The following is a 27,478-nucleotide window of genomic DNA, read 5'->3' as shown; positions in this document are numbered from 1 at the left end:
ACGGTATTCTCCTCCATGAAAACTAATGTAAAATATTGGTTTAAATTATCTGCTGTTTTCCCTGTACACATTATCAATTCCCGAATCAGAACCTCCAAGGGTTCGAAGCTCACTTTAGCTACTCACCTTTAACATTCCTGTAGAAACTTTTGCCGTTGGTTTTTGTTTCTTGTCAATTTAATTTTATGATCAATTTTTTTCCTTTCTCGTCCTCCGCTGTTGTGTCGTTCTTTTCCTGTTGGTACTGTCCTTGACTGCCTTTGTTACCCACGGGTGGTTCACCTTTCTCTTAGAGTTCTCCTTTTTGCCTCAAATAAAATTTTGCTCAGCGTTATGAGAAAAGCCCATCATATCTCAGTGACCGAGCATGTGAATTTTTTTAACACTGGATGCTTCAATTTTAATGATGTTCTCATTGGTTTTTGCTGTTTCAAAGAAGAGCTGAGATCATCTGGAAAGTAGGTGGCAGCTGATTCAGTATTAGTTCCAGAATTAATTTGAATACTTGCAAAAAGAAATTATTTGCAATACTGTGAGAGCAGGGGTCTAGCCAAATAGCTATTCCAAAGAGGCGGCACACATGTGATGGGTTGAGTAGGGGCCTCTGATTTCAAAAGCATGATGTGATCCAAGTTGTCTTCTAATCTGTGCTGTGCTCATTCTTTCTGGTTTAGATGACAGAATTGGCATGTGCACAGGTCGCAGCAGGATCTCTGACTGCCACAAACCTACCTCATGGAACAGCTCCTGTGCCAGTGACAGTGCTGTTGGACCAACAGAGGCAGCAGCATTCAGACTTCATCAACCAACTTCGAACCAGAGCTGAACCTGACAGGTAAGGTTTTTCCACTGCCCCAACCTGATCAATAATATTTAGCTTCTTGGCTTAATAACCTGAGGTTTGTTGCTTGATGCGATGCACAGTTTTTGATGTTTTTCCTCTTATCTGTGATCAGGAGAGGCAGGGTCAATGCACTCAGTCTTATAGGAAAAAAGGAGGTGGCTCAGTGGTCAACACTGCTGCCTCACAGCGCCAGGGACCCAGGTGACTCCAGCCTCAGATGACTGTCTGTGTGGAGTTTACACATTCTCCCGTGTCTGCATGGGTTTCCTCTGAGTGCTCCGGTTTTCTCCCACAATCCCAAGATGTGCAGGTGAGGTAAATTGGCCGTGCTAAATTGCCCATAGTGTTCAGGGATGTGCAGGTTTGGTGCATTAGTCAGGGGTAAATGTTGAGTAATAATGTTAAGAGATAGGTTTGGTCGGGATACTCTTCAGAGGGTTGGTGTGGATTTGTTGGGCCGAAAGGCCTGTTTCCACACTGTAGGAATTCTATTCTATTCTATGATCAGAGTAATTTTGGGGATCTAATAGGATCCTGGTATTCAGAGGGTACTCTGTTCGTTAAAATAGTATTGTGCACTCTTACCTTCTGCAGCAATTTGAGGTAGACTGCTCTGTACAATTTCTTCAAACATTTTGTTCTGGAACCAATCAGGGACTTGGTAATATGATTGATTAATGAGTTCAAAATTGAAGACCCTTTTGGTAAGATTCAATGCAGCAGAATAGAATTTAGCTTTAGGCGAAGGAATTTGGTTCTTTTACTAGTTTCTAAAGTTAAAGGCAGTCACAAGGGTATAAAGTAATAGTGAGCTAAATGGGAATGGGATGAGAGGTTAGAATGTTAAAGCAGAAGAACATATTTAGTTATTTCATAATTCGCAACAATGTACATTTACTTATAATAGAAATGCACGAGGAAAAGATGGCAACAGCGGTGCATAGCTAAAGGAATTGTGGGTGACATCAAATTGAAAGAAAAGATATACAAAACTGCAAAGGTGGTGGTAGGCCAGAAAATTTGAGAATTTCAAACTATTGAAGGATGAACAAAAACTGCTGGAAGATATTTTGTCCCTTGTGATAGAGACTGTTATAACATCTTACCTCCCATTATATACTTTGCTTATTTCCCAAATTTGGGATGGTAACAGTATCTTCCGGATTTGTAAGATAATTGGGCAAATTATCCCACGAGTTACTCAGCCTAAAACAAAGTGCTCTTGTGATGCTGTGGTCATGTCTCCAACTTTGAGCCAGAGGCCTGGATAAGTCCCATCTGCTCCAGAAGTGTTGATTAGGAAAGAAACATGAGACAAACTTCAGTAATTGAATGTACAATCTTGATGGTCTCTGGAAGTTCCAAACTTGACTGTTTTGTATCCTCACCTGAGGCCTGATCTCAATTAACCCATCTCATTTAAACTGAATTGCCTTTTCTTGTGTTGAATATAATTGAGGTTTGTCCTGTCTGCATGCTCCCTTGTGCAAAATCTGTTGCAACCTGTCAAAGAACAAGATTGTAAACTCAGATTCGCTGATAGCCTGTTCAAGGGACAGTAGGTGCTGCAGTATTGATCCCATTTTCCATTGAACTGAGACAGGAGATGGTGAACTTGCTGACATGTCGTTCACGGAAAAAACTGTTTTAATTTTAAAAATTGCCATGGCTGTGGTGGAATTGAATCCAGAGACTTAGCTGGAAGTAGCTGATCGTTGTTTCTTTCTTTGTTTCATCTCAGAAAGAATGAGTGCAGTCCAACACCAGCTGGATCTGCAGAGAAACTGCCGGACACTAAAATGCGTAACTCCACTTTGTTAGACAGTCTGTCTGAGTCATCCAGACTCAAACATCATGATCGGAGGTGGGCACTTTATGTTCGCTGTGGATGCTTTTACATAGTACAATATTAATCCATAACATATTTCTTGAGTACTGAAAACAACAAACACTGGAGATCACAGTGGGGAGATGATGGCCCAGTGATATTATTGCTGGACTGTTAATCCAGAGATCCAGATAACATCCCGGAGAACTGGGTTCGAATTGTTCGAATTGAATTCAATAAATATTTGGAATTAAGAATCCAATGACCATGAATCCTTTGTCGACAGTTGGGAAAAACCCATCTGGTTCACTAAAATCATATAGGTCGGAAACTACCATCCTTGCCGAGTTTGGCCTACATGTGACTCCAGACACACAGCACTGAGGTTGACTCTGAACTGCAGTTAGGAATGGGCAATAAATGCTGCCTAGTCAGTGACACCCTCATCCCATAAACATTTTTTTTAAATCCATGGAGAGAGCAAGCTAACATTTTGAGTCTAGATGACTCCTCTTCAGAGCTCTGATAGAGTCATTTTGACTCAATGTTAGCTTGCTCAGTCTCCATGGATGCTGCCTGACCTGCTGTGAGCTCCAGCATTTGTTGTTTTCAGTATAGATTCCACCATCTGCGGTAATTTCCTTATATATTTCTTCTGTATTTTGTTTATTAAATGCCCACTAAATTGCAGCTCCTACTCAGCACCTTACCTTACAGAGTACTGTGACCCTGGTGCCAAAAGCCTCCATTGATTTGTTCAATGACTTCATACGTTGGGGCAATTGCAAAATGCCACTGTGGCTGAAAGGAATAGAATCAGAGTCATACGACATGGAAACGGACCCTTCTGTCCAACTCGTCCATGCCAACCAAATTTCCCAAACTAAACTAGTCCAATTAGCCTGCATTTGACCCATATTCCTCAACCTTTCTTATTCGTGTACCTCTCCAAATGCCTTTTAAATATTGTAACTGTACTTGCATCTACCACTTCCTCTGGCCGTTCATTCCATGTACGAGTCAACCTCTTTGTGAAAAAGTTGGCAACTGATAGTGAGTGAATCGCGAGGGATTATTGTTCATTCAGGACCACCCCTTGCTGAGCATGGCTCAGGGCCTAAATGTGGCTTCGGCCTCCTTGTGGGTTACCACATGCTACTGAAGGCCTTGTGTTTGAGAAGCACAGGTATTTATGGATGGGGGTGCTGTGGAAAGAAGGAGGCAGCGTTAATTAATTAATTAATTTATGGAATGTGGGTGTCACTGGCTGTGCGAACATTTATTGGCTAATTCTAATGCCCTTGAGAAGGTGGTTGCGAGCTCCCTTTTTGAATCACTGCAGTCCGTGTGTTGTAGGGCCGACTGGTAGTGCTGTTGGGAAGGAGTTCCAGAATTTTGGCCCAATGACACTTAAGGACAGCTGAAAGATTTTCAACTCAAGATGGTAGTGGCTCAGAAGGGAACCTGTAGGTGGTGGTGTTCCCATGAATCTGCTTCCCTTGTCCTTCGAGATGGTATTGGTCATGGGTTTGGAAGATCCATATCGAAGTATTATGAATTTCTGCAGTGTATCTTGTTGATAGTACACACTGCTGCCCTGGGCATTAGTGGTGGAGGGAGTGAATGTGGCCCCAACCACGTAGTCTGCTTTTTCCAGATGCCGTCAAGCTTCTTCAGTGTTCTTGGAGCTGCACCCAAACCAAGCCAAGTAGGGAATAGTCTATTGCACTTCTGACTTGTGGCTTGTAGATGGTGGACAGGCTTCAGGGATTCGGGAGGTGGTTTATTTTTGCAGGATTCATTGCCTCTGACCTTCTCTTGTGGCCACAGTAGTTAGATGGCTAGTCCAGTTCAATTTCTAGTCAATAGTAACCCCCCAGAATGTTGATGGTGGGGAATTTGGTGATAAAAATTAGTCACTAGCAGTAAATGACACTGGGTTATAAAGAAAAGTTGAGCATGGGTTTATTTCTGGGGCTACAGAATGGAGATGTGTTAGATACGTGTAGAACCACGAACAGATCACCCTTGGAGCACTGCAAACAGTTCTGATCTTCATATTGTAATATGGATGTAGAGGCAGTGGGGAATATATTAAAAATATTTACTGGAATTATATCAAAACTGAATTTTAATCCATCAAGCAAGATTGGACAGTCTTATCTTGTTGAAAAAGAGTGACATGGTCGAGGCCATTAAAGTTATGTCGGGGTTTGATAGGGTTGACATAGAAAAGATATTTCTGCTTTTGAATGACACTATCCACTGGAGCTATGGATACAATAGTAGTCACTATTACATCCAACAGGGAATTTGCTGGGGAGGAGGTGGGGGGTGGAGCGGGGGGCAGTGGGGAAGGTCTTTACCCAGAAAGAGGTTTGATGTCAAACTTACATCACCAGGAATAATTGAAGCAAACAACAGATGAATTCAAGAAGAAGCTTGGAATACAAGTTATCGAAGAAAAATATGTTGATGGGTTTAGGTGGAGAGATACAGAAGGATGCCTGTGTAAATCACAAATACCGAGACTCTGTTTTTGTGTTCTAAACCTGTGCATGTGTGTTGATCTGTGACATTTCTATGGCAGCAGTGGCAGCAGTAAACAAGACAGCCCATCCTTACCATTCTTGGAGAAAAGCAGAACCTCCCACCATACAAAGGGAAACAGCTCTATTGAAGAGGTGGTTCAAACAGCAGCTGACAACTCGATCCGCAGTGACAGTCTGCCTTCATTACCTGGTGAGAAAGGCGAATTTTTTAACCAGAAATGATGTTTTGTCCTTCCACTGATCTCATGACTTAAATGGAGAATGGTGTCTCTTCAGTTAACTGATTCAAATCAACCAAATCAATTGCCACGTAAGCACTCCTTCCATACCCAAAGGACATGTGGGTCAAATAGTAACATGTCTTGCACTGATTTATTTCAAGTTCCCTTTATTCAGTCATGTGCTTAAGCTATTCAATCCAACTTTCTTGTGTTCCCCTTGGATCTGTGGTTGTGCATAAGGAAATTTCCACATGTCCCCTTAAACAATGTGTGATTCAACATAACAGTTGTGTTGAATCAATAATTGTAACCCAACTCTGCTCCTTGGGCAGATAACTAATCCAAGGATTCTAGCTCGGCCTTTAACTTCATGTTCCAGTTCTAAATCTTTCAGTGAGCAATGGAAAATAACAAAGAACAATGTCAATCATTTATTGTCTCTCCAGATTCTGTTTCTGTTGCCATTGAGTACTCCCTTAAGTTCGATGACTCAATGACTGAAGATGACATTGAAGAGAAATCCTTCCGTCCCCTTCTGCCATCAAAGAGCCATCGCTGCTTTAAAATGGGGAAGGAACGCAGCCAGCAGGATGATTCTGATGAAGACATACTGAAGGATCAATCGGCTTCAGTAGCTGTAAAAGTGAGTTCTCCCATGGGTTAGCCAAGGGTGAGTGGTGGTGCCAATTAGTGGGATCTCAGTGCTTGGAATAGTTGCTACTTTCCATGTTCTAGGTATCTTGCCATGAGATTCAGATGTAGAGGATGAGGAGCAGATGGGGCAATGAGTGTAAGGCAAGTGTTGGGCAAGGGCTGTTGTTTTAAATGATAAGTACCACTCGCTAACAATGTGCCCACAGTTTATAAATCTTGAAGAGGAATTAATCTTTTACATTGTTAATCTTTGTGATCGAGTTACCATGCAGTGAAGACAGAGATTAATATTTACGGGGATTCCTTGCTCACCTAGTCAGGTAAACACAAGCTAAATTTGACTGAATTTACAACTTTCTACTGTCCATTGAAGGTGGTAACAAGATGCAAAAGACAAGTGGTGCTTGCAGAGGAATTTGATTTGAACAAGAGACATTTGTGCAGATAATAAGAGATATTCTAATTGGAAGGATATGGTTAGTGATATCTTGCATGGATCTATGTTGGAGCCCTAACTATTCAGTATTCACAATGAAAAGAAAGCCACATTCAAAATTTGGGGCCACTCTACAGATTAGAGGCAATCTCGAGTGTAGGTAGATGGAAGCATAAAATCAGAAAGCAATCTTGATAGTTTAAATAAATGAAAAAGTTTGTGTCAGCAAGTGAGAGGTTGGATCAAACTGGGATATTTCTTGATTGTGAAAATTGAGAGACAGTGGAGTTTAAAGAAACTTGAAGGGTGTGATCCAGTTGTATACAGTTCATGAAAATGTCACAAACAGGCTCAGAAATGTGATCAAGGGGCCAGTGGACTGTTGACATTTATGTCCAAAGAAGACATGAAAACAAAGGATGAGAAGTCATGCTTCAGCAGATCAAAACCTGGTCAGACTAAGCCGTCAGGGCTGGGCACCATGGCTTAAGAAGAGTATCACTCTTCGTGGAAGTGCAATGTAGACTTACTGAAGTGATACTTGGGTTCTGAGGCTTAATTTAAGAAGAGAGATTAAATAGACAAAATGGTGGAGTCAGAACATTGAGATGTGATATTGTGGAACACTTTTGCACATGGAAATGGATGAAGTTTGAAACTCACTTCCACAAACAGTGATTGATTTGAAATCAGTTACAAACTTTAAATCTGAGATTGGTAGATTTTTAATCAAAATGCTGAAGGATTATGGGACAAAGACAGGGATTTGTCATGATGTTGAAGATTACCATGATTTGGGTGAATGGTGGAATAGGCTCAAGAAGCTAAATAGCCTCCTCCTGGTTAATGTTGATGTAACCATGACACCCTTATTCTCTCTACGTGCAACTCCTATTCTGTTTTTGGTTATTTATCAGAACCTGGCAGCAAATTAGTAACTGGAGTCCTGACCATAAAATTATCAGTATGAGGGACTTTGCCAGTCTTAATGTGTTTTACAGATGATGAAAAGAGACAGTCAGCATTTACTCATCCTGATAAATATTGGGATAGTTTGATGGGACCACTTGTGATGCAGCATGATTGGCATGTCTGATGATACTCCAACTCCTTTTAATTGTTGTTGTTGTCTGCACTCAGTCCTGAGTTTTCATGGATTAGGGGGCAAGTTTTGCTTGGGTCAGGGGAAGCAGATCACCTCACTCTGTACTGTTTGTTCTCCTGTCTTTCGCTATTCAGCATGATTTGAGCCTGCCCTTCTCTGGCGGACAAGACAGTTTCTCTCAATTCACCATGGCGATGGTGCGACAATACATGGAGGGGGAGGAGATGCGTGCACAGCACCAGGTGTCACTCCTCAAGCTGAGAGAACAAGCTTTGAAGGAGAAGACCAAAGCAGAGCTGGCCTGGTTGGAGCACCAGAAAAAGTGAGTAGCTGACCGATGCAGTGATGTTAAGCTGAATAGCCTTTCAAAAATGCAATGTAAGAATGTGCAGATACTTCTCGTAATCCTTTCCGGATAAGGGAGAAAGCTGGTGTCTTTTCTCATTGCAGTGAGGCTGTTGTGCAGAAGCTAGGGATTCACGTCATCTTTCCCCTTTTCACTGTTTGGATTGAGTAGAATAAAGGCAATTTTGATTTTTTTTTTCAAATTTTTAAGTTTGTTCTTTGAATTTGGGATGTTTCCGGTAATGCTGGTATTTATGTACTATCCCTCATTCTCGAAATGGTCATGGTGGTGAGCTGCCTTGAGCCACTGCAGTCTGCTTGGTCAATATAAACATATCAACTCGCAAGTGCTGTTAGGTTTGGAGTTCAGGGCTCTGGAATAGATTGATGCAAGACTGTTGTCCTAATCCACGGGTCAGGATTTTAAACAAATTATTTCAATGGATTTCTTCGCTGCTGGTAAGGCCAGTATTGTTAGTATTGTTGTCCATCCTTCATTGCACTTGGGAAGGTGATAGTGAGCCATTTCCTCAAACATCTGCAGTTCACCTTCGACAGGGACAACCACAATGCTGACAGGAAAGGAGTACCTGGGATTTTGATCCTATAGCAGTGAAGGAATGGTATATTGCTAAGTCAGGATGTTGTGTGGCTTGGAGAGGAATTTACAAGTAATGGTGTTACCATGTTATCTACTGTCTGTGTCATTTTAGGTGGTAGACGTTGCAGGCTTTGAAGATGCTGTTAAAAGAATTGAGTGAGTTCCTGCAGTGCATCATATAGTGCACACAGCTCTCACTGTTTATTGGTGAAGGGCGTGAATGTATAGATTGGTGAATATGATGCTGATCAAGCAGGTTGCTACGTTCTATTTGATGTTATGTTTCTTGGGCATGTACTGGGGAGACAGGAAGTAAGTTACTTAGTGAAGAAATTTCAGCTTCTGACCTGGTTTTGTTGACACAGTATTGTTTAGCTGATCAGGTTCAGTTTCAGGTCGAGGGTAACTCTAATGTGAATTGTGAGGGAAGCAGTGATGATAATACCACTTCATATCAAAAGGATTGCAAGAGATGGTCAATGCTTGGTAGGTATGGTGTGCATGCCATCCATGCTGCCGTAACACTGTAGTCACATATGCCATACTAGCTGTGGGCAGAAGATTTCCTTCTTCAAAGTCCCTCCATGAATTAGTTGGGTTTTTATGGCTGCTCAACATCTTTGTGGACACTTTTACTGACACCAACCTTTTATTTCCAGAGTAACTTTTAAAATACCCTTTTTAATTTTGTGAGCATAAACAATATCTTGTGGAGATAAATTTTCTCCAAATCGAGTATGACAAGCATGGAGGGCATTAAAGTTATAAAATATTAAGAAGAATTTGCTGTTTAACAAAATCTTAAACCCTGATCATTCTCTTTCTGGTTTCGTTGCTAATTCACCAGTGGTGAAACTGTGTGGTCTACTTGGGCAGATTTATCCAAGTTTGTCTGTAAATTCGAGCATTATTATACCATGTGTTGGGAGCCGTGGTTTACTAAAGAAGTTGAATCTCTTGTCAAGACGAAGAAAGGACTTATGTTACGATGAGATGTGAAGTTCAGTTATGGCACTTGAGAGTTACAAGTTAGCAAGGAAAGACCTAAGGAGAGAGCTAAGAAGAGCCAGGAGGGGACATGAGAAATCACTGGCAGATAGGATCAAGGAAAACCATAAAGCTTTCCATAAGTATATCAGGAAGAGAAGAATAACGAGAAAGATCAGGGCCAATCAAGGATAGTTGTGGGAAGTTGTGCATGGAGTCCGAGGAGGTGGGGAAGCACTAAATGGATATATTTTTTAGTATTCACACTGGAAAAAGACAGTGTTGTCAAGGAGAATACTGCGATGCAGGCTACTAGACTAGACGGGATTGATTTTAACAAAGAGGTGTTAGCTATTTGGGAAAGTGTGAAAACAGATAAATCCCCTGGGCTGGATGGGATTAATCCGAGGATTCTCTGGGAAGCCAGGGAGGAGATTGCAGAACCTTGAGCTTTGGTCTTTATGTTGTCATTGTCTACAGGAATAGTGCCAGAAGACTGGAGGATAACAAATGTCGTCCCCCTTTTCAAGAAGGGGAATACAAACAACCCTAGTATTATAGATGAGTAAACCTTATTCGGTTGTGGGTAAAATGTTGGAAAAGTTTAAAAGAGATAGGATTTATAATCATCTAGAAAGGAATAAATTGATTAGGGATAGTCAACACAGTTTTGTGAAAGGTAGGTCATGTCTCACACACCTTATTGAGTTCCTTTGAGAAAGTGACCAAACAGATAGATGAGGGTAAAGCAATTGATGTGGTGTATATGGATTTCAGTCAGGCATTTGATAAATTTCCCATTGTAGGCTATTGCACAAAATACAGAGGCATGAGATTGAGGGTGATTTAGCTGTTTGGATCAGAAATTGGCTAGCTGAAAGAAGACAGAGTGTGGTAGCTGATGGGAAATGTTCATCCTGGAGCTCAATAACGAGTAATGTACCGCAAGGATCTGTTTTGGGTGCACTGCTGTTTGTCAGTTTTGTAAATGACCCAGATAAGGGCATAGAAGAATGGGTGAGTAGATTTGTAGATGAAATGAAGGTCAGTGGAGTTGTGTATAGTGCTGAAGGGTGTTGCAGGTTACAGAGGGATATAGATAAGCTGCAGAGCTGGGCTGAGAGGTGGCAAATGAAGTTTAATGCAGAAAAGTGTGAAGCGATTCAGTTAAGAAGGAGCAACAGGAATAAGAAGTACTGGGCTAATGGTAAGGTCCTTGGTAGTGTAGATGAGCAGAGAGATCTCAGTGTCCATGTATAGATCTCTGAAAGTTGCCACCCAGGTTGATAGGGTTGTTAGGAAGGCATATGGTGTGTTAGCTTTTATTGGTAGGGGGATTGAGTTTCAGAACCACAAGGTCATATTGCAGCTGTACAAAACTCTGGTGCGGCCACACTTGGAGTATTGTGTACAGTTCTGGTCACTGCATTATAGAAAGGATGTGGAAGCTTTGGAAAGGGTGCAGAAGAGATTTACAAGGATGTTAGCTGGTATGGAGGGAAGGTCTTATGAGGAAAGGCTGAGGGACTTACGGCAGTTTTCATGAGAGAGAAGAAGGTTGAGAGGTGATTTAATTGAGACATATAAGATAATCAGAGGGTTAGATATAGTGGACAGAGAGAGCCTTTTTCCCCAGATGGTGATGGCTAGCACAAGGGGACATAGCTTTAAATTGCGGGGGTGATAGATATAGGATAGATGTTAGAGGTAATTTCTTTAGTCAGAGTGGTAGGGGTGTGGAACGCACTGCCTGCAACAGTAGTGGACTCATCAACTTTAAAGGCAATTAAATGGTCATTGGATAAACATATGCATGATAATGGAATCATGTAGGATAGATAGGCTTCAGATTGGTTCTACAGGCCGGCACAACATTGAGGGCCAAAGAGCCTGTAGTGTGCTGTAATGTTCTATGTTCATGTGACTTTGCCATGTTCTCTAACCAGACGCCTTCGAGACAAGGGAGAAGATGATAAGATGCCATCCATCCGTAGGAGACAACGTGGGCTTCTGCTCAGGTTGCAGCAGGAACAGGTATGACCCACTGAATGCCAGGGAAAATGTCGGGCTATCCACTAATACTTCATGAATGAGCATATTTCCCCAAGGTTCCAATGGTTGCAAACCTTTTTTTCTTGGTGATATAGTTTTTCCTTGAAATGCCAACAACAAATGCTGCTGAATATAATGTATATGCTCGGCCTAGGGACAGATTTCCATGCCATGGTGTTTCTCAATGCAGTTCTCCTACTGGCAATGCTTTGCTATGATTATCCTCAATAGTGCACATTAAGGGGAGAATTAATAATCAAACCTTGAGAAGAATGATTGTACAATGAGGCTACAATACTTTTAATGCTGCTTGTTGTATTTTGAATTTGTTGATTTTCCCCCCCCTTATCCCTCCATGTGAAAGAAATTAGCTGCCTGCTGTTATTGCAATGGATGAGTTCTCACACATACAAATGAACAGATTCCAGCTCTCGTTGGTTGTCAAGTACCCTTGATTTGTCTTTAACTTATGACATTAATTGAAAGGATGCATCATTTATTGCCATTTAAATGTTTTATTTTTCACCCTTGCTTTCCCCTTGCCCTTGTACTTTTTTTAAAAACTGCTTACAAGGCATGGCATTGCTGATTAGGAGATCACTTAGTTTGGATTCCTAATTGCGTTGGAAAAGCTGGTGAGCTGCTGCCATGATCCTGGTTAAAACATTGTCCTGTCTCTTTGTTGCATCTGACTTTGTCCTAAAGCCATCTTTATGGTTTTCACTTTGTCCTGTTTTCTTCATGAATTGTACATTTGAAGTTTGAGACAGAGATTGCAAGCCAAGCCAAATTACGTCACTACCATGAGTTGGAACACAGTGAAATTGAGATATTAACTAACGCTCAAAATTGCTCAATTGTTCTGACCTTGACTTTAGCAATAACAGATCTTGGACAACAAGGTTAGAACTTAAACAAAAACATGCAACTTTAACAGAATGCAGATGAATTACAAGGAAACGAAATTAATATGTACAATGTAAGCTCAATCTGCTTTGAACATTTACCCTACTTACATGGAACATTACAGTGCAGTACAGGCCCTTTAGCCCTCGATGTCACGCCAACCTGTGAAACCAAACTAAAGCCCATCTAACCTACTCTATTCCATTATCATCCATATGTTTATCCAATGACCATTTAAATGCCCTTAAAGTTGGTGAGTCCACTACTATTGCAGGCAGTGTGTTCCACAGCCCTACCACGCTGAGTAAAGAATCTACATCTGACATCTGTCCTCCATCACCCCTCAATTTACAGCTACGTCCCCTCGTGCTATCCTTCTGCACTCAACCGACTTTAATGTCATCCACAAATTTACTAACGCATCCTTCTCTGCCCTCATCTAGGAGATTTATAAAAATGAGAAGCAGCAGTGGTCCCAAAACTGATCCTTGCAGTACACCTCTGGTAACTGAACTCCAGGATGAACATTTCCCATCAACCACCAAGTCTGTCATCTGACAGCTAGCCAATTTCTGATCCAAACCGCTAAATCACCCGCAGTCACATGCCTCTGTCTTTTGTGCAATAGCCCACCTTGGGGAACCTTAGCAAACACTTTACTGAAATTCATAAACACCACATCAACCCTTTTCCACCTGTTTGGTCACCTTCTCAAAGGTTTGTGAAGCATGACCTACCCTTCAGAAAACAGTGTTGATTATCCCTAATCAAGTTATTCCTTTCTAGATTATTATAAATCCTATCTCTTGTAACCCTTTCCAAAACTTTGCCCACAACTTGGCTTCCGCAGATTTCTAGAGATTTAACTTATTTTTTTACAGTCTGAGAATTGTTTCTCAGAACTTTCAACAAATCAATCACTGGAAAATAACTAAAGAGAGCAACCAAGAACAGCCAGTCCAGAAGAAGTCCAAACCAAACCTGTCTCCTGCCCAAAACCCAGTCAGAGCCAATTCATTTTGTTTTCCGCCTCTTTTCAACATTCGCTGTTAGCAGTCCTTCCTAGATTGTTCAACTTAACATCCAAATTGTCTCTGAGCACAGCAGCACCCTGGTGCTGAAATATCTGGAGTGTTCTTAGACCAGTAATTAATCTGCATCGTCTTCCCAGGCCAGCAGACATCTATCTTTGAGCTCCCCTTTTTTTGTTTTAAAACAAGTTGCTTTTCAAAGTGCAATTCTCAACTTCAGCTCACAGTTCCAAACCAAAACTGAGAAAAATATAGTGATGGTCTCAACAAGTTGCTGATTTTTGTTGGCATAGGTTTTGCCAATCACGCAGTGTCAGGCAGTGTCACGCAGAATTGGAATGTTATGTTATTGCTGTTGGACCCACTACAGATTTGCCAGAATCTGTATTCACTCAACCCAGGCACACTTTCCAACTTGCCCAGCAGCAAGAGCTAATACGTAATTCTCGAAAGCGGAAATCTGCCTGTTCATCATCTTTCTCTTCTGCAAAGTACTTGGCTGCTGAGGACAGTTTTCAGGTTTGAGAACTCAGGTGAACTCACCACAGACCTGGAAGCAACCTCCTGAAATAAAATCAGAAATGCTCACTCAAAGTAAGGCATCAGCTGTTGAAAAAGAACGTGAGTAACTCTTTCATGATAATTTTCCACCTGGAGTACTTGACTGTCTGAGTTCGTGTTGACAATACATTTTGTCGAAAAAACCCACAAAGTTTTCATCAAGAACAAGCATTATAAGTTGTAAACGTTGCACAGTGCCACTTGGAAACTGTGCAACTTAGAACTTAATGGGTTATGGAGTTGTGTGCCCTGACTTCATTTTTGTCTGTACTCTGTCGTCAAAATAAATTTATTGACGACGTAAAGACGGGTTTGGTTGGTCTCTAACATGGTAATACATTGTATACAATTTCATCACAGGCTGGAATCAGGCATCTTCAAGAAGCCAACAAGGCTGCTCACAGGGCGAGGCAGCTGATTCTGAAACAGCAGGAGGAGGTTCAACATATGCTCCAGACCACCATCAAAATTCAGGAGAGACTCAAATCCGCTGGGGAGAGCAAGTTGGTTAGTATCCCACCATTTGCAAACTCCTGAACTGTTCAATGCAAGGTTACTATTAAAGTAAGGAATTACTTACTCAGCAGCATGAATGATGGGTGATCACTTTCAATCCCAACTTGCTATCAGCCAGGTTTCTGTTCTATATTATCATTACAATATAAATAAAACTTTTAATATTTTACAGAAAAGATGTAAGAATGGTTTGTCTGCCACTGAGAAACATCAACTTAAGCCTCGGTACTTTTATTAAGTTGATAACATGTTCTCATGTTCCCTTGTGTCGAGGCCAAATCTCTGCAACCTAAAGCTGTATATAGCAGGAATACCTGCTGCTGCCGAGAATACCATCCTTTGTATTCATCGATATCGTGTTTTGTTCTGCATTCTGTAGAAGGACAACACAAGAAATGGAGCTTTCAGCCCAATGTATCTGTGCTTCTGTTCTTTCGCTCCCTGCAATCTGGTTCCGACCTGTTATCAGCATATCCTACAAAGCTGTCAAAACATTTTTGCACTTGATCATGTGCATAGGAATGGGACTAGGTTGTTGAACCACTCATCTGTTTGCACTTACTTCTATTATAATTGATTTACATCTCCCTCCCTTAATCTGTTTCCCTGAATAAACGTTCCCAAGAAACAAAAAAATCAGACTCACTTTTAAAATGTTCAATTAATTCAAAGCTCAATTAATTCAAAACTAATGAAACGCTCTGCCTGCCTGAAAGGAAATGATGTTGCTTAGTTGCAGAAACCTGTCTTTGAATCTCATCTGTGTTTCACTGCTACTAATTCTGGAGCTGTTTCCTTTTAACTTTCCATGCGTCCATCTTGGTATCTCTCAGGTTCCAACTCGACAGGAGCAGCGGGATGCAGAACAACCAGGAGTGGAGAATGTTCCCAAAATGAGCCCCGCTTCCAGTCCCCTACAAACAGATACGGAGACGTGGAGTCCCTCCTCTGTTTCAACTTCAGGCAGTGAGACCAGCAGCATCACGCAAAAACTGAAGAAGATGCGCAGTCATATGGATGAAAAGTAATATCTCTTATGGCTCCTTATAAGGCATATTGCTGTGAAAGGCTGGCAAGCCTAAGCATCTCATTTGTCAGCTGGTGATGTTATAGAGAGGGTGAGAAAGAGAGAGACAGAGTGGCTCTGAGCAGAGAAAAATATATGAAGTCCATTTAAATCTGTTTTTCAAAGACAGTGTGTTTGCTGCATATGGTGCTTCTAATTATCCCCCCTGAGGTATTGTCATGTTTGACCCTGTGACTGGGGCAGCAAAACATCAATATGGCCTCACTGCTACTGCTCTCCAAGTAGTGAAGTTTTTTTCTTACCCTCATCTTCTTTACTTACACCCATTGCCCTGGTGCAACAGTCTCAGAATGGGATTGCAATGTGAAAACTTTCACTGGTACAAAGCTTGCTTTGCCTTTCAGTGGAGTGTGTTGGGAAACTGGAGGTACATGCAAATGTTGCAGGAATTGTTTTTCCTGGTGGAATTATCAGCTTGACATCATTGTGTAAGCTTTTTTATCCTATGAAGGCAATTGAGTACACTACAGAGGATGCAAACAGGTCTTACTAGGGCAGTACCATGGCTCAATGGCGAGCCTGCTGCCTCACAGTGCCAGGAACCCGGGTTTGATTCTAACTTCAGGTGACTGTGTGGAGTTGGCACATTCTCCCCGTGTCTGCATAGGTTTCCTCCCGTGGTCCACAAATATACATGTTAGGTGGATTGGCCATGCTAAATTGCCCATAGTGCCTAGCGATATGCAGGCCAGGTGAATTAGCCATGGGAAATGCAGAGTTACACTGATAGCGTAGGGGAGTGAGTCTGGGTGGGATGCTGTTCGAAGGGTCATTATGGACTCAATGGGCTAAATGGCCTGTTTCCACACTGAGGGATTCTATGATTTGTTCCAATCAGTTCACATCAGTGTTACTGCTCCACCTGAGACTCCTGTCACCTTTGCTCATCTATTACCCTGACCCTCTATTCCTTTCTCCCTCTAATCTTGTCTATCTTCCCCTTAAACACCCGTATGATATTTGATTCAACCACTCCCTGTGCAGTCTTCATTGTTGTAATCCAATTCTGCAGAACTTCCACATCTCCCTGATGGATTTCTTGGTGACTACTTTGTGGCCTCAAGGTATGTTCTTCCCTGTGAAAGGAAACATTCTGTCTGTATCCAGTCTGCTGAACCCTCTCAACATTTTAAAGACCTCTATTATGTCCCTGTTTGGCCTTCTTTCAGAGAAAAGAGATGTAGCTTGTTAACCCTTTCCTGACATGTGAACCCACACATTTCTGTGACCAACCTTGTCAATCTTGTCTGTGTACCCACTTCAGTTTCCCCTTTTTCTATTTATAGTATGATGATCAGCCTGCACACAGTATCCAAGTGTTGTTTAAGCAAGGTTTGATTCAGGTTTAGCATATTTAATAAATAATTAGATAGGGATGATGTGCTAGACTACTGATGTTTTTTTCTGATCTAATTAATTTAAATAAATGTGAGGTACTGCATTTTGGTAAGGCAAATCAGGGTAGGACTTAATGGGAACGCCCTAGGCAGTGTTGCTGATCAAGGAGACCTTGGGGTGCAGGTTCCTAGTTCCTTGAAGACGGAGTTTCAGTCAGACAGGGTCGTGAAGAAACCGTTTGGTGTGCTTGCCTTTATTGGTCAGTGCATTGAGTATAAGAGTTGGCATGTCCTGTTATGATTGTACAGGAGGCCACTTTTGGAATAATGCATTCAGTGCTGGTGTGTTGTGAAACTTGAAAGGATTCAGAAAAGATTTACAAGGATGTTGCTAGGGTTGAAGGTTTCAGCTATAGGGAGAGGCTGAAGGGTAACCTTAAAAGTTTATAAAATCATGAGGGGCATGGATAGGGTGAATATCCGTGATCTTTTTCCCAGGATAGTGGAGTCAAAAACTAGAGAGCATAGGTAAGAAAGGAAAAATTTTAAAGTTTCCTAAGGGGCAACTTTTTCACACATGTATGGAATGAGCTGCCAGAGTTGGTGGTGCAGGCAGCAATAATTACAACATTAAACAAGGGTTTGTAAGCTGTGGTTGGGCTGTTAGGAAGGCAGTGCTTGACATTCTCCCACTATCTAAGTCAGAAAGAGATTTGGAGCTGGGATTGGATTTGATGAGCTCTGTTGCCATTTGAAGTTAATGAATCCGAGCAGAAGGGGTTGTGTTGAGGTAGAGGTGTCGCGAGGTTGGCTACAAATGTTTTGATGGAATATTTGTAATTTCTCCTTAATAATGTAAGGTTTTCTTGAGTATCTAAAGATAAAGCAATTTTGGGATGATACTCAGCTGTTTTGTTTTTCTTGTTTTGCTCCTTTTGTTGTAAACATTGCTCTCCTGTCACCACTACTTCTCTGTCCTTACGTCTCATCACTGGGCTTCTCTCAGTGTCTGTTTTCCCAACGTACATCCCAAATTCCAGCTGTACATCAGCAACCAGCTGGTCAGGTACTGTGCAACTTCTGCTTCTCACTGATCGAGCATGCTCTGTTTCATCACATGCATGTGGATGATGTGGGGGATGGTGGAGGGTCAAGGGAAAGGAATTGTGTAGAGAAATGTGCATTCCTTGGGCTTAGTTGTGGCTTCACATAGATGCAGAAAGCAGCTAGTTGGCAATATACTGCAGACTTTATAATTAATCTGGAGCCTGCTTTTAAAGGGGTATTACTGTGAAAGCAAGAAGTTGAAGTTACATAAACAATCTTGAGCTGCTCATGCTAACAGGATACAATACCCTGTTTAACATTGAATTGGACTTTCGCAAATAGTCTGGCAGAGCTAGCAGCCCACTCATCTTGATAAATGGAGCTTTAAGAAATCTGAAATTTGAAATGTAAGCTTGAACTTTCAGATGGCAGTGCCTCTTTAAGACTGCAAATGTGTCTTTGGTGAACATATGAGGTTGTCTTATGGATGTGAAAACTTGATTGGCATGTAACCATCACAGTCGACATGAGTATCTCCAACTACATGCAGCTACTTTTGTTAAAATGCCTGTCAGTTTAATAGTGCTGTCAGATCTCAAATCTTTGTTAAAAATTGAAAGTACCAATAAGAAATAATATTCAGAGCTCAGGGCTGCATTTAGTAGCAACTGGACAAACTCAGGAGCATTTTGGATGAGTTTAGCAGTGGCAGGAATTCTGTATTGATTTCTAATTTGAATTTAATCTTGCTTCAGAGCTACTTGATTTCCCCTTTTTTATTTTGTTTTAAACTGCATTCAAAATTAAGTTTGTTACTTTAATACTTTTCTGCAGCTCCTTCGTGGACTCCCACAGAAAAGATAATCACATCTCCCTCTTTTTGCTTTGGATTAGTGTTTTTGCAAGTTGACTGTTGGTATTTCTACCGTACAGGATCTGTTATGGGATTAATATACCATCTTCTTCCTGTTCAGTTTTCAAGAGAAAAGGGCTTGGCCTTGATGGCAGGGTAACTTACCTGGGATCTTAACTGGATCAGCCACATAAATACTCTGGCTGCAAGAGCAGCTCAACAGCTGGGTGTTCTGCGATGATTAACTGACCAAAGCCTGAGAGGCACTTTTTGGGAGAGTGTTGGAATACTCTCCATGTGCTTGCATGAGTACTGCTCCAATAGCAAGGAAAATGCTTGACATTGTCCTGAGCAAAGCAGCTCACTTGGTTGACACCCCACCCATTGATTTCCTCCTCAATGGCACACATTTGCAGCAGTGTGTACCAGATATGAGATGCACTACAGCAACTAACCAAGGCTCTTTTTACAGCACCGTCCAAACCCATGTTCTGCGCCATCTAAAGACAATGGGAGCTACTGCTCCCTTACTAATGCTACCACCTCCCAAATCCCTTCCAAGCTGCATAACATTTTGAATTGGAATTATATCACTAAACCTGGAACACATCCTGACAGCACTGTGGGTGTACTTCAAGAGGGCAGCATACACCACTGAAGGGCAATTGGGAACGAGAACAAATGCTGGTTTCATTGGCACTACTCTTATTCCTTGAAACTATCTTCAATGAAAGCAAATAACACAAATATACCCCTTGGTACAGTGCAGCTGTGTACACAATCACCAGAGACTGTGCTCTTAACATTATCTGTTCTAAATAGTATTTTTGTTAGAACGCTGCATCTAACTGAATATTTATTCATTAAATAATCATGAGAGAGGAAAAGGTTTTGTCATTTTGCAGCAATGGAATAGTATTTCGTGATAATCCAGTTTAATTGAAGATCTCTTTGTCTTATACAATGTGATGTGAATGTTTAGATTACATGTCGGCTGTACTACATTTCTGAAAGAAATTCACCCAGAATGAGTGAAATCGTTGAAAAATATTGCAGAATTTGAAGTGTGAATTATGTTTGTTGTGTGAATGTTGTAATATTGGAAAGCTAATAGAAACTAGCACGTTCTCCCAGGGTGAATTAAATACCACTGGAACTTTGTAATAATTATGCTTGTGTAAACCTTTAAAGAGTCTGTAAAAAAGAATAAGCTTTTTCTTTTGTGATCCAGATTAGCAATTAACATGTTTTAGAAGTATTTGTATATTTTTGCTGTTCGTAACATGAAAAGCAAGATAATAATAAGCCCCTTGAGCCTGCTCTGTCATTCAGTATGACCATGACTGATCATTCAACTCCATACCCTAGTCCCAATTTCTCCCCATACCATTTGATCTCTTTCGCCCTAAGAACTATATCTCACCCTTGAAAATATTCAATGTTTGTCCTGAAATACATTTTGCGGCAGAGAATTTTGTTGGTTCAACACTGTATGAAGAAATTTCTCCTTATCTCAGTTCTGAATAGCCTAACCTATATCCTTTAGACTATGACCACTGGTTCTGGCCTACCCCACCATGAAGGCCAACATACCATTTGCCTGCTGCACCTGCATGCTTACTCTCAGTGACTGGTGTACAAAGACACCCTTTGTTGTAACTCTCCCTTTCCTAATCTATTCAGATAATCTCGCTGTCTGTTTTTGCAACCAAAAATCTCACATTTATCAAAATTATCTTTCATCTGCCATGCATTTTCCCAATTACTCAACTTATGTAAATCACACTTGAAGCATCTCTGCATCCTCCTCACAGTTTCCCCTTCCACCCAGCTTTGTGTCACCCACAAACTTAGAAATAGTAATAGTTCCCTCATCGAAATCATTTGTATATATTGTGAATAACTGGGTTTGAACCACTGATCCCTGCAGTACCTCACTGGTCACTGGCTGCCACTCAGAAAATGGCCTGTTTATTCCAGCTCTTTGTTTCCTGTCTGCCAACTCGCTCTCTGTCCATGCAAATACACTCCCCCCAATCTCTCACATTATATGCTAATTTCTTATGTGGGACCTGATCAAAAGCATTCTGAAGTCAAAGTAACACCCACTGGTTGCCCCTTATCAATTCTACTCATTAGATCCTCAGAATTTCAGTAGATTTGCTAAATATGATTCCCCTCTTTTAAATCCATGCCGACTCTGTCCAATCCTGTCACTGTTCAGTAAGAAACTTGACTGTACGCCAATATAGCTTGTAAATGTATCTGCTCCCAGAATTTGGAAAGCAGGCACACTGCCCTCCAAAGAAAAATCTGCTGTCGCAGGCTTCACTCTTATTGCATACATTTATTGTCCACTTCTTTCATGTGATCATTGATTTTACAAACAATTTCCAAAATTCTTTAAATCCTGAAGAAATGTGATGCTCGCCCTTTGTCGAAGTGAATGGAAAGTGTGATGCTTGCTTGTCCTTTGTCTCTATGGATCAGACCTAACCAAACCTTAAGCAAGATGTGGGATGTGTCCCACAAACATTTTTTAAAAAGCAAAGATTTTTCTCTGCGATTTAAGTGTTCAACTAGGTATGATCAAAAAACCTCGCAAAAATTGAGAGTTTATTTTCAGCTCCTTTAAAGAGACATGCTCTCGGCCGACAATTTTGTGACATGTGATCATTCTTTGATAAAGGTGGCTGTGTCCAACACTACAGGATGTTGTGCTGAAGTGCCTAATTGGGTGGGTGAGCTTTATTACTGGTGTAACTTGGCTCATTTTGAGATGGAATGCTACTTTGAGTTAAATCTTGTTTTTAAACTGAGGTATCCTTGTGTAACTCAAGTGTGGAAACTGTGCTCACGTTTACGCTTTTGACTCACTTTTGCAGATTAGTATTTTTCCGTTCTGTTTTATAAATAAAGTTTTATAGAAAATGCAGTGCTGGCGAAACTCAGGTCCAGCAGCATCACTGAAGTGAAAAAGACGTTATATGTTTCAAGTCCAGTGACCTGTTGTTCATTCAGACAGAGAGTTAGTGAACTTAAAACATAACCTTTCTTTCTCTTCACAGATGCTGTCAGACCTGCTGAGTTTCTCCAGCACTTTGTTTCTTTGGTTCAGATGTTCAGCATCTGCAGTTCTTTGTTTTGTTACAGATGCTAATAATTTGACTTGGGGAGCGAGAGGCAGCAACTGTGATAAATTAAGATAAAAATCCCCCACTGTGGCAAAAAGACACATAATTCTTTACACTTTGCAAAACACTGTACTGTAAATAGGAAATGCAATTGAGCTAAATGCAAGAAGGCTTAGCATCTGACTTGTCTCAAACCTCTTTCTAAACTTGTGAGGACCAGGCTATCAGAATTTTGTTTGCTCGCTTCCTTTGAGATCACAGTTCACTAATGTCCCAGTATCAATCCCTGGGCCGGGCCAGGTTACCAATTGCAGTGGGGTGGGGAAATCTGTGTCAGACTGAAGTTTTTTTTAAGAGCAGCATTGCACATTGATGTTGATGGTTTTGACTAATATTGCATCAGCAAACTTGGAGGAAATCCTTTTGAATGTGTTGATTAACTGCTCTGAGTCTATTTACATGCAGTAGTGCTGCAATGTTCTAGGATGCATGAATTGTACAAAGAGACCTTGCCCTGAATTTTGTTTGTGTTGTGAAACTATAACCCAAACAGTGTTGAATTTAAAAAGTAAGAATTATACATTTTGAGCTGCAGGTTAATGTCCGATTTTAGAAATGAATATCGGCAGCTAGCTGACACTTCCTTTCTCTCTCTCCCCCGTCCTGCTTGCATGTCCATCAGGTTCCTCACTAAACGGGAGCAGAAGCTGATGCATCGGCGACGGCATGCAGAGGAGCTGCTGGAGTGGAAGCGGCGGCTCGATGCTGAGGAAGCTGCGATCCAGCAATTGGAAAATCAGGCTCTGGCTGCTTGGGACAAGGAGCTCATGGGAAAGAGAGAGGCAAGGAAGAAGATTCCCAAATCGAAAGGTAATGTTAGCCTCTGTTTCTTGTTTGTTTGTTTTCTCTTCGAGACAGTAATGCATTTACTGTAGTTCTGACTACTTTCAAGTGCACTTTGGTATCGCTGATTGTCATGGCATGTGTGAGGTGATGTATTGATGTGTAAATGTCACCAGTCTGGATTAATGCAGAAGAAGCAAGGTGTAAACCTGGCCTTTTATTTTGCCTGTCTCATTCATTCAAGGAAATCACATTTCCCAACCATCTGCCGTGATCCATTTAATCAGCATAGCTCAGATGTTGGAATTATCATCTTTCTCAATGGTACCTTGACACAATAGCCCAGTGTAGTTTCCCACTCACCCTCTCGAGGGAGGCTGAAGTTTCAGATTTGAATTCCTTTCACTGCTGGTGGTTGCATATCACTTGCAGAGTTGAGAAGCAGCAAAAGTTGTAATCAGTGTGAGAGCTTGGACGTTGTTTACACAAGACTATGTGGCCACTTTGTTAACACGGAAGAATCTAATTTTCTTTGCAAGTTCCACCATCTTGCATGGTGGGATGATGACATGAGTTCTGTCACAGGAGGTTTACCCTCTGGTTTTGCTTATTACTGTATTGTCACTGTAATTGAGGCCGACAGCCCAGAGTTAAGTCAGCATCGGTGTGGTAGATTGTCTGTTAATATCGCGTTCTGTCAGTTTCCTTTGGAATCTCTGAAGTTGAACAGTAAGAGCTGAATGCCTGTGCAAGTTTGATTTCATTGGTCTGTAACTTCAGTCATGCTGCACCTGTCTAAATTGGAGAAAGAATGTCACCAGCTTTTCAGAAAAAATTGCACACCACTGAAGTATTCAACAAAGGAAAGTCAACTCCAACAGGTTTGCCTGTTTCTGACTCTCCAGCTGTGTCCCTTTGCCACTCCAGCCTCTCATTTGCTATCCTCAGCTGGTCCACACCCTTTATATCTCAGCAGCATGTTCCAGCATTGAGTAAACCCAGCATTTACTAATCACAAACCTGTCTCTGTAAAGTTACATGCCTCCTGCCTCATCATCCACAACTCTCACCCAGAGACTTGACCATTCCATCCTCTTCTGGTCAGATTTCTGTCCTTATACTCCATGAATGTGAGCACTTCCAAACGTCTGGAAAGAGCTCTTATTCTGAAAATTATCAGACTGTCCTTAATTGACCTTTGCCTCCCAATTTTTCAACATCTCCAATCTAATTTGCACATTTAAGAAAGCCCTTCATGATGAATCCCTGTCTCTCTTTGTGACTTTTAGTCTAACATCATCCTTCAACCTCTTGTGGTCTTCATTTCCCTTCCAGAGTTCAACTAAATCATGACCATCTATAGTAGCCCGATGGCAGAATTAATTTCCAAATCCCATTCCTCTCCTGTCCTTCAAATGCACATCTTTTGCAAGATTTTAGTCTCCAGTTTCTCATTTTGGCTTTTTCCTCAATATGGTTCTAACCATGCTCACCGTTACTGACTGCCCGCATAGTTCTGCTGTGTGATCGGCTGGTATGCCCGGTGGGACTGCAGGTCTGAGGAATTGATGTGTTTGGTGACACTGTGGCCCCCAAGTGGTCAGCGTGTCCATTGTGTGAGGCTTTGTCAGTGGTACAGCAGGTTTGATTAAAGTTGTTGAACAGGTTGTGAGAAGTGTCGCCAAGAGTTATGCAGGTTTGCATATATCTCTTATCCGCTAATGTTAGTGTCCAAGTTGAATTTGATTGTAACGAGACCTGTCAACATCTATTGGGTGGATCTTCAACAGAAACTACGTCAGACCAGAAAAATCCAAGGGGAAATTAACTTTGCTTTTGCTGAAGATGCTGTTGAGATTTAGACACTGGTTCATGGAGTGGCTGAGGAGCTGTGCAAATGGCAGGAACTTGGCCATGATCTGGGGGATTTGCAAATACCCCCAGACTTTGGGAATTATAAATGGAAGGATGACGAGAGTGTCAGCAGAAGAGCTTATTGTGAGGTGAGACCCAGATTTTGCATTTGAAAACAAAATTATTTTTTCTTAGTTAAGCAAGAAAGGTATGGGTGAAGAGTGCTCCACAGCAGCTCTGATTGATGATATGTATAACAGAGCATGTTAAAAACATTATCTCGATCCTGATGACTGTATTGAGTTCAATTTACCATTTTGCCCCTTCCCTAAAAATCCAAAGTCCCTTTCTCCTCCACTGTTTGTACTCTCCAATTATTAATTTATCATCCTCATCATCATCATACTGTTATCCATTAAACCCCATCTGTCATAACTTTGCCCAGTCTGAGAATCTGCAGATTCTGTCTCTATTTACATAATATATGGTGTCCCTTCCAGCCACTCAGTACTTTTTTTTCAAATTCTTCTCTATCATTTCAGTCTTTCTATTGCTGTTTCCATTGGTTGATAATACAAGATTTGATTATTATTCACCTTCTTAAAACTCTCTAGAATCTTGATCTGGAATCTAGAATTTAGAATCATGGGTCATTCCATAACTTTCAGATAAAGAAAGCCTTAAAGGTTGAACTTCTCAATTTGTGATCATGTTTGTACCTCTTTTCCTGATAACATCTTGAGAATTTGCACGATGTTGAGATTCCCAAAATTGACCAAAGTATTCTAAGATCTTATGCAACTTAACGTGGCTTAAATTGTTTTTGTTTATGTGGCCTTTGTTCTTATCTGATTAGGCAAGAGTTTTTTAAAAAAGATTTTTAGTGCTACTTTGAAGAGGAGTGGAGTTCTCCCTCATGGTCCTGGTCAACCTACAACATGAGTCTGTATGACTAAACGTTTACTGAACCATTTCTCTAATTTGTGGTAACTTGCTGTGTGAAAGTTTGTTGCAGCTTTTGACGATATTATAATTAGTGGCTATACTTCAAAGGTTGGGAACAACATGGTACAAGTGTGAAAAGTTATATATGTTTAAAAGTTGTTTTTGACAATTTGAGGTTAAGGTGGGTGACTCGAGCATTGGTTACAAAGTATTGTCCAGCACGCAGACCAAGTTCTTTACTATTACAACAATGCAACTTCTATTTTACTGTGGCACTGACATTGAAGTGTACACTGGATCACTCCTCCCAGTAACTCAGACTTGAAACACTGCAATGTGAACTTTTTACCACGGTCTAAAGTCAACATCAAGCTGCTCATTGTCTAGCCTGACTTCCCTTTGAGCACAGTTTGTGAAGTGTTGCACTTTGCCAGGGACTGAGAATGGGCATGTGTAAATCAGCTTTTCATTCACAGAGCAAATTTGGGACTGTTCATTTCCTTTGTTTTGTCTTTATAACTCGACTCTAATGTATCTTCAGTCTGAGCTGTTTCACACACCAACATTTCTGGGCATGTTACTTGCCTTTGACAGTGTTAGCCGAGAAATCTATCAAAACTTTCCTGTTTGGAGCCATGTGAGGCAGTGGTCAGTGGTTAGGTCATATAGCTTTGAAGCACTCATCTGTTAAATTGAGAATGATTTGACCTTCTTGAAATGCTGGGTGCGCTGTATGAATCCATGTCAGCCCCAATATTTATTGTGAGACTTCCCACAGCGCTGATCTTCAGTTAGCTGCCTACATTCAATTAAAGGCAGAACATTTTTGGAATTTGACAAAGCAGAGGTTTCTTCGAAGATGCTGTAGGCAAAGTGCTGAACTATGAAATGCAGTAAATCAATCAGTGAATAATTAATCATTTCTCAGCCAAGGTCTTAAGCAAGGGAAAATGTCAAACCTTCTCTCAATTTGGGAGCATCGCATGTTACCTTAAAGTAGTATTGTCTGTGCTTTTGGATCTCACTACTGTTATTCATTTCAATTATAATTAAGTTTTAAAGCATTTCGCAGATTTTTGTTTCATTGAACATGCTTTGAGTTCCATCCAATTTTACATAATTCAGAATGGGGGAAGAATTAGAAGGTCGAAGCATCAAAGTCTTCATTGAGTAGTTTTAGGGAAGGCTAATGGATTGGGGGTGGTTTGGTCTGTATTTAGGGTGTGTGCAACAGCTGCCATTTCTCCTGTGCTTCTACCCACAGATCTTCATTTCTAATGAAGTTTTAAAGTTATTTGGGTTGAACGAAGAGCAACATCAGAAGACGGCTTGGCAGAAGTTGAAGAAATTTGGCAACAAACAACGTGATCGGGTGGACCATATTTTGGTAAGTGCTTCAGTTTAGGAACTGTTCAGTTTTATATTGTACCACTGCATCACAATTATGAACACCTCATCGTACATCTAAATTTTCTATTATTTCAAATGACAAAGGCTTTATCTGTCTTTGGCTTACCTGTCTGGCTATCCTGCATTTGTCCAGAAAATGCTTCAACTTTCTGACTGAATTGAAAACTTGGCCCTCGCTGGAGTAATTTGCTGAAACTCAATACTTGCTATTCATTAGTTGCCACAAAAGTTTCAAAGAAATTCAGAAGTATATTGAATTCCTTCCTAATAAAAGCAAATTACTGCAGATGCAGGAATCGGAAACCAAAGGAGAAAATGCTGGAAAATCT

The 27,478-nt window shown here is 41.0% G+C and overlaps 1 pseudogene; it reads left to right on the top strand.

The window, feature by feature from the left end:
* Window positions 1-27,478, top strand: part of LOC148149284 (centrosome-associated protein 350-like) — a 989,460-nt pseudogene that overhangs the window by 5,642 nt on the left and 956,340 nt on the right.

Source organism: Chiloscyllium plagiosum, unplaced genomic scaffold (assembly GCF_037043375.1).
Source record: "Chiloscyllium plagiosum isolate Xiang-an unplaced genomic scaffold, Cpla_swu_hap1 HiC_scaffold_9, whole genome shotgun sequence".
Taxonomy (NCBI): Eukaryota; Metazoa; Chordata; class Chondrichthyes; order Orectolobiformes; family Hemiscylliidae; genus Chiloscyllium; species Chiloscyllium plagiosum.
This window is presented reverse-complemented; position numbering and strand designations above follow the sequence as displayed.